The sequence below is a fragment of the Lissotriton vulgaris genome, chromosome 11 (genome assembly GCF_964263255.1).
Source record: "Lissotriton vulgaris chromosome 11, aLisVul1.2, whole genome shotgun sequence".
Lineage (NCBI taxonomy): Eukaryota > Metazoa > Chordata > Amphibia > Caudata > Salamandridae > Lissotriton > Lissotriton vulgaris.
The window spans coordinates 482,492,366-482,507,484 of NC_141699.1; the positions used below are offsets into that span (position 1 = coordinate 482,492,366).

Consider the following 15,119-nt stretch of genomic DNA (forward strand, 5'->3'; position numbering starts at 1 on the left):
CTACGAACCCTTCCGAGCCACCTGCTCTCTAAAACACTTCCTGGGTGTGGAAATTGTCTCAATGTTTACATCTAGTTTGAGTTTTTGCAGTTTAACTCTGTGACTTGATGAGGATTGCGTAAAGAGAAGTGAACATTTACTTAACTAAACCAAATGGTGTTCATGCAAAATCTCATGCCGCTGCAAGCAGGATTCGAACCTTCGCGGGAAAACCCCATTGGACTTCAAGTCCAATGCCTTAACCACTTGGCCATCGCAGCTGCATGAGTATGATGTCACTGTTGTCGTATACGAGCCATGCGCTACTCATGTCAGGTCGAGACCTAAAAAATAAAGTAACGGAAGGACGGGGCACATACCAGCAGTGCCCTGTTGTCCTCACTTATTTCGCATACTTTCATACAATTAATAAAAATAGCAATATGCATCACTCAAAATGAGTGACAGGGTACAGATGAGCGATAATCAATCCCTGCACATTTCTACCCTCGTTTCCATATATTACGGCGGTGGCAACGGGCCCTTAAGTGTACTCAGAAAGAGTCCAAAAGCCTAAACAAGACACACTTCATAAAAAAAATTACTCATTTCGTAACTTGTCTAGATCAGGCAGGATAGGTCCAGACTACAAACCCTTCCGAGCCACCTGCTCTCTAAAACACTGCCTAGGTGTGGAAATTGTTTCAATGTTTACATCTAGTTTGAGCTTTTGCCATTTAACTCTGTGACTTGATGAGGATTGCGTAACGAGAAGTGAACATTTTCTTAACTAAACCAAATGGTGTTCATGCAAAATCACACTACGCTGCAAGCAGGATTCGAACCTGCGCAGGGAAACCCCATTGGATTTCGAGTCCAACGCCTTAACCACTCGGCCATCGCAGCTGCATGAGTATAATGTCACTGTTGTCGTATACGAGCCATGCTCTGCTCATGTCAGGCGGAGACCAAAAAAATAAAGTAACAGAAGGACGGGGCACGTACCAGCAGTGCTCTGTTGTCCTCACTTATTTTGCATGCTTTCATACAATTAATAAAAATAGCAACATGCATCACTCAAAGTGAGTGAAAGGGCACAGATGAGTGGTAATCAATCAGCGCATGTTTCTACCCACTTTTCCCTATATTACGGTGGTGGTAACGGGCCCTAAAGTGTACTAATAAAGAGTCCAAAAGCCTAAACAAGACATGCATCATAAAAAAAAGTACTCTTTTCATGACTTGTCTAGATCAGGCAGGACAGGTCCAGACTACAAACCCTTCCGAGCCACCAGCTCTCTAAAACACTTCCTGGGTGTGGAAATTGTCTCAATGTTTACATCTAGTTTGAGTTTTTTCCATTTAACTCTGTGACTTGATGAGGATTGCGTAACGAGAAGTGAACATTTACTTAACTAAACCAAATGGTGTTCATGCAAAATCACACTACGCTGCAAGCAGGATTCGAACCTGCGCAGGGAAACCCCATTGGATTTCGAGTCCAACGTCTTAACCACTCGGCCATCGCAGCTGCATGAGTATGATGTCACTGTTGTCGTATACGAGCCATACGCTGCTCACGTCAGGCCGAGACCTAAAAATAAAGTAACGGCAGGACGGGGGACGTACCAGCAGTGCCCAGTATCCCCCACTTATTTTGAATGCTTTCATACAATTAATAAAAATAGCAACAAGAATCACTCAAAGTGAGTGACAGGGCACAGATGAGCGGTAATCAATCACTGCGCATTTCTACCCTCTTTTCCCTATATTACGGCGGTGGTAACGGGCCCTTAAGTGTACTAAGAAAGAGTCCAAAAGCCTAAACAAGACACGCTTCATACAAAAAATAATTACTCTTTTCGTGACTTGTCTAGATCATGCAGGACAGGTCCAGACTACGAACGCTTCCGAGGTCCCTGCTCTCTAAAACACTTCCTGGGTGTGGGAATTGTCTCAATGTTTACATATAGTTTGAGTTTTTGCCGTTTAACTCTGTGACTTGATGAGGATTGCGTAACAAGAAGTGAACATTTACTTAACTAAACCAAATGGTGTTCATGCAAAATCTCATGATGCTGCAAGCAGGATTCGAACCTAAGCGGGTAAACCCCATTGGATTTCAAGTCCAAAGCCTTAACCACTCGGCCATCGCAGCTGCGTGAGTATGATGTCACAGTTGTCGTATACGAGCCATGCACTACTCACGTCAGGCCGAGACATAAAAAATAAAGTAACAGAAGGACGGGGCACGTACCAGCAGTGCTCTGTTGTCCTCACTTATTTTGCATGCTTTCATACAATTAATAAAAATAGCAATACGCATCACTCAAAGTGAGTGACAGGGCACAGATGAGCGGTAATCAATCACTGCACATTTCTATCCTCGTTTCCCTATATTACGTCGGTGGCAACGGGCCCTTAAGTGTACTCAGAAAGAGTCCAAAAGCTTAAACAAGACACGCTTCATAAAAAATGTACTCTTTTCATGACTTGTCTAGATCAGGCAGGACAGGTCCAGACTACGAACCCTTCCGAGCAACCTGCTCTCTAAAACACTTCCTGGCTGTGGAAATTGTCTCAATGTTTACATCTAGTTTGAGTTTTTGCCATTTAACTCTGTGACTTGATGAGGATTGCGTAACGAGAAGTGAACATTTACTTAACTAAACCAAATGGTGTTCATGCAAAATCTCATGACGCTGCAAGCAGGATTCCAACCTACGCGGGGAAATCCCATTGGATTTCAAGTCCAACGCCTTAACCACTCGGCCATCGCAGCTGCGTGAGTATGATGTCACAGTTGTCGTATACGAGCCATGCACTACTCACGTCAGGCCGAGACATAAAAAATAAAGTAACAGAAGGACGGGGCACGTACCAGCAGTGCCCTGTTGTCCTCACTTATTTTGCATGCTTTCATACAATTAATAAAAATAGCAATACGCATCACTCAAAGTGAGTGACAGGGCACCGATGAGCGGTAATCAATCACTGCACATTTCTATCCTCGTTTCCCTATATTACGGCGGTGGCAACGGGCCCTTAAGTGTACTCAGAAAGAGTCCAAAAGCTTAAACAAGACACGCTTCATAAAAAAAAGTACTCTTTTCATGACTTGTCTAGATCAGGCAGGACAGGTCCAGACTACGAACCCTTCCGAGCCACCTGCTCTCTAAAACACTTCCTGGGTGTGGAAATTGTCTCAATGTTTACATCTAGTTTGAGTTTTTGCAGTTTAACTCTGTGACTTGATGAGGATTGCTTAACGAGAAGTGAACATTTACTTAACTAAACCAAATGGTGTTCATGCAAAATCTCATGACGCTGCAAGCAAGATTCGAACCTACGCAGGAAAACCCCATTGGATTTCAAGTCCAACACCTTAACCACTCAGCCATCGCAGCTGCATGAGTATGATGTCACTGTTGTCCTATACGAGCCATGCTCTTCTCATGTCAGGCCGAGACCAAAAAAATAAAGTAACGGAAGGACGGGGCACGTACCAGCAGTGCCCTGTTGTCCTCACTTATTTTGCATGCTTTCATACAATTAATAAAAATAGCAACATGCATCACTCAAAGTGAGTGAAAGGGCACAGATGAGTGGTAATCAATCACTGCATGATTCTACCCACTTTTCCCTATATTACGGCGGTGGTAACGGGCCCTTAAGTGTACTAATAAAGAGTCCAAAAGCCTAAACAAGACACGCTTCATAAAAAAAAAAATTACTCTTTTCGTGACTTGTCTAGATCATGCAGGACAGGTCCAGACTACGAACCCTTTCGAGGCACCTGCTCTCTAAAACACTTCCTGGGTGTGGAAATTGTCTCAATGTTTACATCTAGTTTGAGTTTTTGCCGTTTAACTCTGTGACTTGATGAGGATTGCGTAACAAGAAGTGAACATTTACTTAACTAAACCAAATGGTGTTCATGCAAAATCTCATGACGCTGCAAGCAGGATTCGAACCTACGTGGGGAAACCCCATTGGATTTCAAGTCAAACGCCTTAACCACTCGGCCATCGCAGCTGCGTGAGTAGGATGTCACAGTTGTCGTATACGAGCCATGCACTACTCACGTCAGGCCGAGACATAAAAAATAAAGTAACAGTAGGACGGGGCACGTACCAGCAGTGCCCTGTTGTCCTCACTTATTTTGCATGCTTTCATACAATTAATAAAAATAGCAATACGCATCACTCAAAGTGAGTGACAGGGCACAGATGAGCGGTAATCAATCACTGCACATTTCTATCCTCGTTTCCCTATATTACGGCGTTGGCAACGGGCCCTTAAGAGTACTCAGAAAGAGTCCAAAAGCTTAAACAAGACACGCTTCATAAAAAAAGTACTCTTTTCATGACTTGTCTAGATCAGGCAGGACAGGTCCAGACTACGAACCCTTCCGAGCCACCTGCTCTCTAAAACACTTCCTGGGTGTGGAAATTGTCTCAATGTTTACATCTAGTTTGAGTTTTTGCAGTTTAACTCTGTGACTTGATGAGGATTGCATAATGAGAAGTGAACATTTACTTAACTAAACCAAATGGTGTTCATGCAAAATCTCATGCCGCTGCAAGCAGGATTCGAACCTACGCGGGGAAACCCCATTGGATTTCAAGTCCAACACCTTAACCACTCAGCCATCGCAGCTGCATGAGTATGATGTCACTGTTGTCGTATACGAGCCATGCGCTACTCATGTCAGGCCGAGACCTAAAAAATAAAGTAACGGAAGGACGGGGCACGTACCAGCAGTGCCCTGTTGTCCTCACTTATTTTGCATGCTTTCATACAATTAATAAAAATAGCAATACGCATCACTCAAAGTGAGTGACAGGGCACAGATGAGCGGTAATCAATCACTGCACATTTCTATCCTCGTTTCCCTATATTACGGCGGTGTCAACGGGCCCTTAAGTGTACTCAGAAAGAGACCAAAAGCTTAAACAAGACACGCTTCATAAAAAAAAGTACGCTTTTCATGACTTGTCTAGATCAGGCAGGACAGGTCCAGACTACGAATCCTTCCGAGCCACCTGCTCTCTAAAACACTTCCTGGGTGTGGAAATTGTCTCAATGTTTACATCTAGTTTGAGTTTGTGCCGTTTAACTCTGTGACTTGATGAGGATTGCGTAACGAGAAGTGAACATTTACTTAACTAAACCAAATGGTGTTCATGCAAAATCTCATGACGCTGCAAGCAGGATTCGAACCTACGCGGGGAAACTCCATTGGATTTCAAGTCCAACGCCTTAACCACTCAGCCATCGCAGCTGCATGAGTATGATGTCACTGTTGTCGTATACGAGCCATGCGCGACTCATGTCAGGCCGAGACCTAAAAAATAAAGTAACTGAAGGACGGGGCACGTACCAGCAGTGCCCTGTTGTCCTCACTTATTTTGCATGCTTTCATACAATTAATAAAAATAGCAACATGCATCACTCAAAGTGAGTGAAAGGGCACAGATGAGTGGTAATCAATCACTGCATGATTCTACCCACTTTTCCCTATATTACGGCGGTGGTAACGGGCCCTTAAGTGTACTAAGAAAGAGTCCAAAAGCCTAAACAAGACACGCTTCATAAAAAAAAAATTACTCTTTTCGTGACTTGTCTAGATCATGCAGGACAGGTCCAGACTACGAACCCTTTCGAGGCACCTGCTCTCTAAAACACTTCCTGGGTGTGGAAATTGTCTCAATGTTTACATCTAGTTTGAGTTTTTGCCGTTTAACTCTGTGACTTGATGAGGATTGCGTAACAAGAAGTGAACATTTACTTAACTAAACCAAATGGTGTTCATGCAAAATCTCATGACGCTGCAAGCAGGATTCGAACCTACGTGGGGAAACCCCATTGGATTTCAAGTCAAACGCCTTAACCACTCGGCCATCGCAGCTGCGTGAGTATGATGTCACAGTTGTCGTATACGAGCCATGCACTACTCACGTCAGGCCGAGACATAAAAAATAAAGTAACAGAAGGACGGGGCACGTACCAGCAGTGCCCTGTTGTCCTCACTTATTTTGCATGCTTTCATACAATTAATAAAAATAGCAATACGCATCACTCAAAGTGAGTGACAGGGCACAGATGAGCGGTAATCAATCACTGCACATTTCTATCCTCGTTTCCCTATATTACGGCGTTGGCAAGGGGCCCTTAAGAGTACTCAGAAAGAGTCCAAAAGCTTAAACAAGACACGCTTCATAAAAAAAAGTACTCTTTTCATGACTTGTCTAGATCAGGCAGGACACGTCCAGACTACGAACCCTTCCGAGCCACCTGCTCTCTAAAACACTTCCTGGGTGTGGAAATTGTCTCAATGTTTACATTTAGTTTGAGTTTTTGCCATTTAACTCTGTGACTTGATGAGGATTGCGTAACGAGAAGTGAACATTTCCTTAACTAAACCAAATGGTGTTCATGCAAAATCACACTACGCTGCAAGCAGGATTCAAACCTGCGCAGGGAAACCCCATTGGATTTCAAGTCCAAAGCCTTAACCACTCGGCCATCGCAGCTGCATGAGTATGATGTCACTGTTGTCGTATACGAGCCATGCTCTGCTCATGTCAGGCCGAGACCAAAAAAATAAAGTAACGGAAGGACGGGGCACGTACCAGCAGTGCCCTGTTGTCCTCACTTATTTTGCATGCTTTCATACAATTAATAAAAATAGCAACATGCATCACTCAAAGTGAGTGAAAGGGCACAGATGAGCGGTAATCAATCACTGCGCATTTCTACCCTCTTTTCCCTATATTACGGCGGTGGTAACGGGCCCTTAAGGGTACTAAGAAAGAGTCCAAAAGCCTAAACAAGACACGCTTAATAAAAAAAATAATTACTCTTTTCGTGACTTGTCTAGATCATGCAGGACAGGTCCAGACTACGAACCCTTCCGAGCCACCTGCTCTCTAAAAAATTTCCTGGGTGTGGAAATTGTCTCAATGTTTACATTTAGTTTGAGTTTTTGCCGTTTAACTCTGTGACTTGATGAGGATTGCGTAACGAGAAGTGAACATTTACTTAACTAAACCAAATGGTGTTCATGCAAAATCTCATGACACTGCAAGCAGGATTCGAACCTACGCGGGGAAACCTCATTGGATTTCAAGTCCAACGCCTTAACCACTCGGCCATCGCAGCTGCGTGAGTATGATGTCACAGTTGCCGTATACGAGCCATGCACTACTCACGTCAGGATGAGACATAAAAAATAAAGTAACAGAAGGACGGGGCACGTACCAGAAGTGCCCTGTTGTCCTCACTTATTTTGCATGCTTTCATACAATTAATAAAAATAGCAATACGCATCACTCAAAGTGAGTGACAGGGCACAGATGAGGGGTAATCAATCACTGCACATTTCTACCCTCTTTTCCCTATATTACGACGGTGGTAACGGGCCCTTAAGTGTACTAAGAAAGAGTCCAAAAGCCTTAACAAGACATGCATCATAAAAAAAAGTACTCTTTTCATGACTTGTCTAGATCAGGCAGGACAGGTCCAGACTACGAACCCTTCCGAGCCACCTGCTCTCTAAAACACTTCCTGGGTGTGGAAATTGTCTCAATGTTTACATCTAGTTTGAGTTTTTGCAGTTTAACTCTGTGACTTGATGAGGATTGCGTAAAGAGAAGTGAACATTTACTTAACTAAACCAAATGGTGTTCATGCAAAATCTCATGCCGCTGCAAGCAGGATTCGAACCTTCGCGGGAAAACCCCATTGGACTTCAAGTCCAATGCCTTAACCACTTGGCCATCGCAGCTGCATGAGTATGATGTCACTGTTGTCGTATACGAGCCATGCGCTACTCATGTCAGGTCGAGACCTAAAAAATAAAGTAACGGAAGGACGGGGCACATACCAGCAGTGCCCTGTTGTCCTCACTTATTTCGCATACTTTCATACAATTAATAAAAATAGCAATATGCATCACTCAAAATGAGTGACAGGGTACAGATGAGCGATAATCAATCACTGCACATTTCTACCCTCGTTTCCATATATTACGGCGGTGGCAACGGGCCCTTAAGTGTACTCAGAAAGAGTCCAAAAGCCTAAAGAAGACACACTTCATAAAAAAAATTACTCATTTCGTACCTTGTCTAGATCAGGCAGGATAGGTCCAGACTACAAACCCTTCCGAGCCACCTGCTCTCTAAAACACTGCCTAGGTGTGGAAATTGTTTCAATGTTTACATCTAGTTTGAGCTTTTGCCATTTAACTCTGTGACTTGATGAGGATTGCGTAACGAGAAGTGAACATTTTCTTAACTAAACCAAATGGTGTTCATGCAAAATCACACTACGCTGCAAGCAGGATTCGAACCTGCGCAGGGAAACCCCATTGGATTTCGAGTCCAACGCCTTAACCACTCGGCCATCGCAGCTGCATGAGTATAATGTCACTGTTGTCGTATACGAGCCATGCTCTGCTCATGTCAGGCGGAGACCAAAAAAATAAAGTAACAGAAGGACGGGGCACGTACCAGCAGTGCTCTGTTGTCCTCACTTATTTTGCATGCTTTCATACAATTAATAAAAATAGCAACATGCATCACTCAAAGTGAGTGAAAGGGCACAGATGAGTGGTAATCAATCAGCGCATGTTTCTACCCACTTTTCCCTATATTACGGTGGTGGTAACGGGCCCTAAAGTGTACTAATAAAGAGTCCAAAAGCCTAAACAAGACATGCATCATAAAAAAAAGTACTCTTTTCATGACTTGTCTAGATCAGGCAGGACAGGTCCAGACTACAAACCCTTCCGAGCCACCAGCTCTCTAAAACACTTCCTGGGTGTGGAAATTGTCTCAATGTTTACATCTAGTTTGAGTTTTTTCCATTTAACTCTGTGACTTGATGAGGATTGCGTAACGAGAAGTGAACATTTACTTAACTAAACCAAATGGTGTTCATGCAAAATCACACTACGCTGCAAGCAGGATTCGAACCTGCGCAGGGAAACCCCATTGGATTTCAAGTCCAACGCCTTAACCACTCGGCCATCGCAGCTGCATGAGTATGATGTCACTGTTGTCGTATACGAGCCATACGCTGCTCACGTCAGGCCGAGACCTAAAAATAAAGTAACGGCAGGACGGGGGACGTACCAGCAGTGCCGAGTATCCCCCACTTATTTTGAATGCTTTCATACAATTAATAAAAATAGCAACAAGAATCACTCAAAGTGAGTGACAGGGCACAGATGAGCGGTAATCAATCACTGCGCATTTCTACCCTCTTTTCCCTATATTACGGCGGTGGTAACGGGCCCTTAAGTGTACTAAGAAAGAGTCCAAAAGCCTAAACAAGACACGCTTCATACAAAAAATAATTACTCTTTTCGTGACTTGTCTAGATCATGCAGGACAGGTCCAGACTACGAACGCTTCCGAGGTCCCTGCTCTCTAAAACACTTCCTGGGTGTGGGAATTGTCTCAATGTTTACAGATAGTTTGAGTTTTTGCCGTTTAACTCTGTGACTTGATGAGGATTGCGTAACAAGAAGTGAACATTTACTTAACTAAACCAAATGGTGTTCATGCAAAATCTCATGATGCTGCAAGCAGGATTCGAACCTAAGCGGGTAAACCCCATTGGATTTCAAGTCCAAAGCCTTAACCACTCGGCCATCGCAGCTGCGTGAGTATGATGTCACAGTTGTCGTATACGAGCCATGCACTACTCACGTCAGGCCGAGACATAAAAAATAAAGTAACAGAAGGACGGGGCACGTACCAGCAGTGCTCTGTTGTCCTCACTTATTTTGCATGCTTTCATACAATTAATAAAAATAGCAATACGCATCACTCAAAGTGAGTGACAGGGCACAGATGAGCGGTAATCAATCACTGCACATTTCTATCCTCGTTTCCCTATATTACGTCGGTGGCAACGGGCCCTTAAGTGTACTCAGAAAGAGTCCAAAAGCTTAAACAAGACACGCTTCATAAAAAATGTACTCTTTTCATGACTTGTCTAGATCAGGCAGGACAGGTCCAGACTACGAACCCTTCCGAGCAACCTGCTCTCTAAAACACTTCCTGGCTGTGGAAATTGTCTCAATGTTTACATCTAGTTTGAGTTTTTGCCATTTAACTCTGTGACTTGATGAGGATTGCGTAACGAGAAGTGAACATTTACTTAACTAAACCAAATGGTGTTCATGCAAAATCTCATGACGCTGCAAGCAGGATTCCAACCTACGCGGGGAAATCCCATTGGATTTCAAGTCCAACGCCTTAACCACTCGGCCATCGCAGCTGCGTGAGTATGATGTCACAGTTGTCGTATACGAGCCATGCACTACTCACGTCAGGATGAGACATAACAAATAAAGTAACAGAAGGACGGGGCACGTACCAGAAGTGCCCTGTTGTCCTCACTTATTTTGCATGCTTTCATACAATTAATAAAAATAGCAATACGCATCACTCAAAGTGAGTGACAGGGCACAGATGAGGGGTAATCAATCACTGCACATTTCTACCCTCTTTTCCCTATATTACGACGGTGGTAACGGGCCCTTAAGTGTACTAAGAAAGAGTCCAAAAGCCTTAACAAGACATGCATCATAAAAAAAAGTACTCTTTTCATGACTTGTCTAGATCAGGCAGGACAGGTCCAGACTACGAACCCTTCCGAGCCACCTGCTCTCTAAAACACTTCCTGGGTGTGGAAATTGTCTCAATGTTTACATCTAGTTTGAGTTTTTGCAGTTTAACTCTGTGACTTGATGAGGATTGCGTAAAGAGAAGTGAACATTTTCTTAACTAAACCAAATGGTGTTCATGCAAAATCACACTACGCTGCAAGCAGGATTCGAACCTGCGCAGGGAAAACCCCATTGGATTTCGAGTCCAACGCCTTAACCACTCGGCCATCGCAGCTGCATGAGTATAATGTCACTGTTGTCGTATACGAGCCATGCTCTGCTCATGTCAGGCGGAGACCAAAAAAATAAAGTAACAGAAGGACGGGGCACGTACCAGCAGTGCTCTGTTGTCCTCACTTATTTTGCATGCTTTCATACAATTAATAAAAATAGCAACATGCATCACTCAAAGTGAGTGAAAGGGCACAGATGAGTGGTAATCAATCAGCGCATGTTTCTACCCACTTTTCCCTATATTACGGTGGTGGTAACGGGCCCTAAAGTGTACTAATAAAGAGTCCAAAAGCCTAAACAAGACATGCATCATAAAAAAAAGTACTCTTTTCATGACTTGTCTAGATCAGGCAGGACAGGTCCAGACTACAAACCCTTCCGAGCCACCAGCTCTCTAAAACACTTCCTGGGTGTGGAAATTGTCTCAATGTTTACATCTAGTTTGAGTTTTTTCCATTTAACTCTGTGACTTGATGAGGATTGCGTAACGAGAAGTGAACATTTACTTAACTAAACCAAATGGTGTTCATGCAAAATCACACTACGCTGCAAGCAGGATTCGAACCTGCGCAGGGAAACCCCATTGGATTTCGAGTCCAACGTCTTAACCACTCGGCCATCGCAGCTGCATGAGTATGATGTCACTGTTGTCGTATACGAGCCATACGCTGCTCACGTCAGGCCGAGACCTAAAAATAAAGTAACGGCAGGACGGGGGACGTACCAGCAGTGCCCAGTATCCCCCACTTATTTTGAATGCTTTCATACAATTAATAAAAATAGCAACAAGAATCACTCAAAGTGAGTGACAGGGCACAGATGAGCGGTAATCAATCACTGCGCATTTCTACCCTCTTTTCCCTATATTACGGCGGTGGTAACGGGCCCTTAAGTGTACTAAGAAAGAGTCCAAAAGCCTAAACAAGACACGCTTCATACAAAAAATAATTACTCTTTTCGTGACTTGTCTAGATCATGCAGGACAGGTCCAGACTACGAACGCTTCCGAGGTCCCTGCTCTCTAAAACACTTCCTGGGTGTGGGAATTGTCTCAATGTTTACATATAGTTTGAGTTTTTGCCGTTTAACTCTGTGACTTGATGAGGATTGCGTAACAAGAAGTGAACATTTACTTAACTAAACCAAATGGTGTTCATGCAAAATCTCATGATGCTGCAAGCAGGATTCGAACCTAAGCGGGTAAACCCCATTGGATTTCAAGTCCAAAGCCTTAACCACTCGGCCATCGCAGCTGCGTGAGTATGATGTCACAGTTGTCGTATACGAGCCATGCACTACTCACGTCAGGCCGAGACATAAAAAATAAAGTAACAGAAGGACGGGGCACGTACCAGCAGTGCTCTGTTGTCCTCACTTATTTTGCATGCTTTCATACAATTAATAAAAATAGCAATACGCATCACTCAAAGTGAGTGACAGGGCACAGATGAGCGGTAATCAATCACTGCACATTTCTATCCTCGTTTCCCTATATTACGTCGGTGGCAACGGGCCCTTAAGTGTACTCAGAAAGAGTCCAAAAGCTTAAACAAGACACGCTTCATAAAAAATGTACTCTTTTCATGACTTGTCTAGATCAGGCAGGACAGGTCCAGACTACGAACCCTTCCGAGCAACCTGCTCTCTAAAACACTTCCTGGCTGTGGAAATTGTCTCAATGTTTACATCTAGTTTGAGTTTTTGCCATTTAACTCTGTGACTTGATGAGGATTGCGTAACGAGAAGTGAACATTTACTTAACTAAACCAAATGGTGTTCATGCAAAATCTCATGACGCTGCAAGCTGGATTCCAACCTACGCGGGGAAATCCCATTGGATTTCAAGTCCAACGCCTTAACCACTCGGCCATCGCAGCTGCGTGAGTATGATGTCACAGTTGTCGTATACGAGCCATGCACTACTCACGTCAGGCCGAGACATAAAAAATAAAGTAACAGAAGGACGGGGCACGTACCAGCAGTGCCCTGTTGTCCTCACTTATTTTGCATGCTTTCATACAATTAATAAAAATAGCAATACGCATCACTCAAAGTGAGTGACAGGGCACCGATGAGCGGTAATCAATCACTGCACATTTCTATCCTCGTTTCCCTATATTACGGCGGTGGCAACGGGCCCTTAAGTGTACTCAGAAAGAGTCCAAAAGCTTAAACAAGACACGCTTCATAAAAAAAAGTACTCTTTTCATGACTTGTCTAGATCAGGCAGGACAGGTCCAGACTACGAACCCTTCCGAGCCACCTGCTCTCTAAAACACTTCCTGGGTGTGGAAATTGTCTCAATGTTTACATCTAGTTTGAGTTTTTGCAGTTTAACTCTGTGACTTGATGAGGATTGCTTAACGAGAAGTGAACATTTACTTAACTAAACCAAATGGTGTTCATGCAAAATCTCATGACGCTGCAAGCAAGATTCGAACCTACGCAGGAAAACCCCATTGGATTTCAAGTCCAACACCTTAACCACTCAGCCATCGCAGCTGCATGAGTATGATGTCACTGTTGTCCTATACGAGCCATGCTCTTCTCATGTCAGGCCGAGACCAAAAAAATAAAGTAACGGAAGGACGGGGCACGTACCAGCAGTGCCCTGTTGTCCTCACTTATTTTGCATGCTTTCATACAATTAATAAAAATAGCAACATGCATCACTCAAAGTGAGTGAAAGGGCACAGATGAGTGGTAATCAATCACTGCATGATTCTACCCACTTTTCCCTATATTACGGCGGTGGTAACGGGCCCTTAAGTGTACTAATAAAGAGTCCAAAAGCCTAAACAAGACACGCTTCATAAAAAAAAAAATTACTCTTTTCGTGACTTGTCTAGATCATGCAGGACAGGTCCAGACTACGAACCCTTTCGAGGCACCTGCTCTCTAAAACACTTCCTGGGTGTGGAAATTGTCTCAATGTTTACATCTAGTTTGAGTTTTTGCCGTTTAACTCTGTGACTTGATGAGGATTGCGTAACAAGAAGTGAACATTTACTTAACTAAACCAAATGGTGTTCATGCAAAATCTCATGACGCTGCAAGCAGGATTCGAACCTACGTGGGGAAACCCCATTGGATTTCAAGTCAAACGCCTTAACCACTCGGCCATCGCAGCTGCGTGAGTATGATGTCACAGTTGTCGTATACGAGCCATGCACTACTCACGTCAGGCCGAGACATAAAAAATAAAGTAACAGTAGGACGGGGCACGTACCAGCAGTGCCCTGTTGTCCTCACTTATTTTGCATGCTTTCATACAATTAATAAAAATAGCAATACGCATCACTCAAAGTGAGTGACAGGGCACAGATGAGCGGTAATCAATCACTGCACATTTCTATCCTCGTTTCCCTATATTACGGCGTTGGCAACGGGCCCTTAAGAGTACTCAGAAAGAGTCCAAAAGCTTAAACAAGACACGCTTCATAAAAAAAGTACTCTTTTCATGACTTGTCTAGATCAGGCAGGACAGGTCCAGACTACGAACCCTTCCGAGCCACCTGCTCTCTAAAACACTTCCTGGGTGTGGAAATTGTCTCAATGTTTACATCTAGTTTGAGTTTTTGCAGTTTAACTCTGTGACTTGATGAGGATTGCATAATGAGAAGTGAACATTTACTTAACTAAACCAAATGGTGTTCATGCAAAATCTCATGCCGCTGCAAGCAGGATTCGAACCTACGCGGGGAAACCCCATTGGATTTCAAGTCCAACACCTTAACCACTCAGCCATCGCAGCTGCATGAGTATGATGTCACTGTTGTCGTATACGAGCCATGCGCTACTCATGTCAGGCCGAGACCTAAAAAATAAAGTAACGGAAGGACGGGGCACGTACCAGCAGTGCCCTGTTGTCCTCACTTATTTTGCATGCTTTCATACAATTAATAAAAATAGCAATACGCATCACTCAAAGTGAGTGACAGGGCACAGATGAGCGGTAATCAATCACTGCACATTTCTATCCTCGTTTCCCTATATTACGGCGGTGTCAACGGGCCCTTAAGTGTACTCAGAAAGAGACCAAAAGCTTAAACAAGACACGCTTCATAAAAAAAAGTACGCTTTTCATGACTTGTCTAGATCAGGCAGGACAGGTCCAGACTACGAATCCTTCCGAGCCACTGCTCTCTAAAACACTTCCTGGGTGTGGAAATTGTCTCAATGTTTACATCTAGTTTGAGTTTGTGCCGTTTAACTCTGTGACTTG

General features: G+C 43.7%; 13 non-coding genes across 13 annotated transcripts; all 13 read right to left on the reverse strand.

Moving 5' to 3' along the window:
* Window positions 1–803: 803 nt before the first annotated feature.
* Window positions 804–885, reverse strand: TRNAS-CGA (transfer RNA serine (anticodon CGA)). Its single transcript has one exon. It is a non-coding gene; the product is annotated as a tRNA-Ser (tRNA).
* A 543-nt stretch (window positions 886–1,428) lies between these two features.
* TRNAS-CGA (transfer RNA serine (anticodon CGA)) lies at window positions 1,429–1,510 on the reverse strand. Its single transcript has one exon. It is a non-coding gene; the product is annotated as a tRNA-Ser (tRNA).
* Window positions 1,511–2,055: 545 nt separating this feature from the next.
* TRNAS-UGA (transfer RNA serine (anticodon UGA)) lies at window positions 2,056–2,137 on the reverse strand. The gene has a single exon. It is a non-coding gene; the product is annotated as a tRNA-Ser (tRNA).
* Window positions 2,138–4,556: 2,419 nt separating this feature from the next.
* TRNAS-UGA (transfer RNA serine (anticodon UGA)) lies at window positions 4,557–4,638 on the reverse strand. The gene has a single exon. It is a non-coding gene; the product is annotated as a tRNA-Ser (tRNA).
* A 1,795-nt stretch (window positions 4,639–6,433) lies between these two features.
* On the reverse strand, window positions 6,434–6,515 carry TRNAS-UGA (transfer RNA serine (anticodon UGA)). The gene has a single exon. It is a non-coding gene; the product is annotated as a tRNA-Ser (tRNA).
* Window positions 6,516–7,061: 546 nt separating this feature from the next.
* On the reverse strand, window positions 7,062–7,143 carry TRNAS-UGA (transfer RNA serine (anticodon UGA)). The gene has a single exon. It is a non-coding gene; the product is annotated as a tRNA-Ser (tRNA).
* Window positions 7,144–8,311: 1,168 nt separating this feature from the next.
* Window positions 8,312–8,393, reverse strand: TRNAS-CGA (transfer RNA serine (anticodon CGA)). Its single transcript has one exon. It is a non-coding gene; the product is annotated as a tRNA-Ser (tRNA).
* A 543-nt stretch (window positions 8,394–8,936) lies between these two features.
* Window positions 8,937–9,018, reverse strand: TRNAS-UGA (transfer RNA serine (anticodon UGA)). Its single transcript has one exon. It is a non-coding gene; the product is annotated as a tRNA-Ser (tRNA).
* Window positions 9,019–9,563: 545 nt separating this feature from the next.
* Window positions 9,564–9,645, reverse strand: TRNAS-UGA (transfer RNA serine (anticodon UGA)). The gene has a single exon. It is a non-coding gene; the product is annotated as a tRNA-Ser (tRNA).
* A 1,167-nt stretch (window positions 9,646–10,812) lies between these two features.
* TRNAS-CGA (transfer RNA serine (anticodon CGA)) lies at window positions 10,813–10,895 on the reverse strand. Its single transcript has one exon. It is a non-coding gene; the product is annotated as a tRNA-Ser (tRNA).
* A 543-nt stretch (window positions 10,896–11,438) lies between these two features.
* On the reverse strand, window positions 11,439–11,520 carry TRNAS-CGA (transfer RNA serine (anticodon CGA)). Its single transcript has one exon. It is a non-coding gene; the product is annotated as a tRNA-Ser (tRNA).
* A 545-nt stretch (window positions 11,521–12,065) lies between these two features.
* Window positions 12,066–12,147, reverse strand: TRNAS-UGA (transfer RNA serine (anticodon UGA)). The gene has a single exon. It is a non-coding gene; the product is annotated as a tRNA-Ser (tRNA).
* Window positions 12,148–14,566: 2,419 nt separating this feature from the next.
* Window positions 14,567–14,648, reverse strand: TRNAS-UGA (transfer RNA serine (anticodon UGA)). Its single transcript has one exon. It is a non-coding gene; the product is annotated as a tRNA-Ser (tRNA).
* Between the last annotated feature and the right edge of the window lie 471 nt (window positions 14,649–15,119).